This window comes from Helianthus annuus, chromosome 2 (genome assembly GCF_002127325.2).
Source record: "Helianthus annuus cultivar XRQ/B chromosome 2, HanXRQr2.0-SUNRISE, whole genome shotgun sequence".
NCBI lineage: Eukaryota > Viridiplantae > Streptophyta > Magnoliopsida > Asterales > Asteraceae > Helianthus > Helianthus annuus.
This window is the reverse complement of record NC_035434.2, coordinates 123,331,800-123,333,208: the sequence shown is the minus strand read 5'-3', so window position 1 is coordinate 123,333,208 and position 1,409 is coordinate 123,331,800. Positions and strand designations below refer to the sequence as shown.

The 1,409-nt window shown below is 42.7% G+C and overlaps 1 non-coding gene across 1 annotated transcript; it reads left to right on the top strand.

The window, feature by feature from the left end:
- Positions 1–1,021: 1,021 nt before the first annotated feature.
- LOC118489857 lies at positions 1,022–1,128 on the top strand. Its single transcript, XR_004887870.1, has one exon. It is a non-coding gene; the product is annotated as a small nucleolar RNA R71 (small nucleolar RNA).
- Positions 1,129–1,409: the final 281 nt, after the last annotated feature.

Below are 1,409 nucleotides of genomic sequence, written 5' to 3'. Positions count from 1 at the left end.
GATGTTAAAATTTCCGCTGCTAAAATCACATAAATAAATATCACGTGATTTCTGTCCCGCGGCTCCTGAAACGGGTCAAACCGGGTCGGGGGCCGTGACACTTTTTCCGTAGTAAACGACCGGGGAAAGGGACCGGGGGTGGTTTGGTTGTTTCGGTAATTTGGAGTTGAGTATTTTCTCAGTTATTGGTAATGGGCGTTTTTGTAGGGAGTGAATCGGGTTGTTGTGGTGTTGGTTCGATTTTGGGTCCCATCTTCTGGTTTCTTAAGTTGATTACGTTTACTTGGGCTTTTGGGTTTGTTTTAGTGTTACTAGGTAAGGCTCCTTGTGGTCTCTCGGTGAAATTTTGGGCAAGTTAGCTTACTTCTTTTTCAATATTTTGCATGCTAGCTCGTTGGTTTCTAATTCCGGCTTCAGTTTGTAGGAACCTTTCCGAGTACTTTTTATCAGATTTGGAGAAAAGGCGAGTGATGAGGTCCTCAAGCCTTTCTCTTCCCCCTTGTTGTTGTGGTTGGAAGCCTATTTGCTCTTTTTGGGGTCTTTGAAAGTTGGGTCGTTGGTTCGGTTTTGTTGGTTACTACTCCCCGAATCCCTCCAACCAAAGTTGGATTGATTTCGCCATTCGGGGTTGAAGGTGTGCGATTATTAAGGTAGTTTACCATTTCTGTTTGATTTTCCCCATCTGTCATACAACTCCAATTTTCATGTGGCCCACCGCACCCTTCACAAGCCATAACCGAAGCACTTTTTGCTAATTCTATTTTTTTTTTATTTTTTAAGATAGAGCTTCGATTTGGGCTTGTAAAGAAGTATTTTCGTCCACTTGATGGGCTCCCGGGGCTCTGGATTTTGAGCTCCGAGGGGTGTGCCATTGAAAACTATGTTGAGAAATTTCTTCAATTTGATTATAAATTTCGGTGGGACGGCGATTACCAAGGAGGCCCCCAGAATTTGAGTCAAGGATTTGTCTTGTGTGTGGCAAAGTCCATTATAGAATGTGGAGACTTGTTGCCACACTTCTAAATCATGATAAGGACATTTCCTTAATAACTCTTTGAACTTTTCCCAAGTTTCATACAAAGATTCCCCATCCTCTTGAGAATATGAATTAATTTCAGTCATTAATTTAGCCGTTTTAGAGGGAGGGAAATATTTATATAGAAATTTTTGGGTAAGTTCATCCCAAGGGTGGGCGGATCCACTTGGGAGGGCATTGAGCCAGGCCTTGGCTTGGTCTTTCAGTGAAAATCGGAACATACAGAGCCAGATGGCATCGTTGGAGGCCATGTTGATCCGAAAGGTGTCACATATTTCCAAGAAATTGGTAATATGTAGATGGGGATCTTCGTCAGGTAGGCCGTGAAAGGTGGTGGAATTTTGGAGCATTTAAATTAAATGGGGTCGAAGCT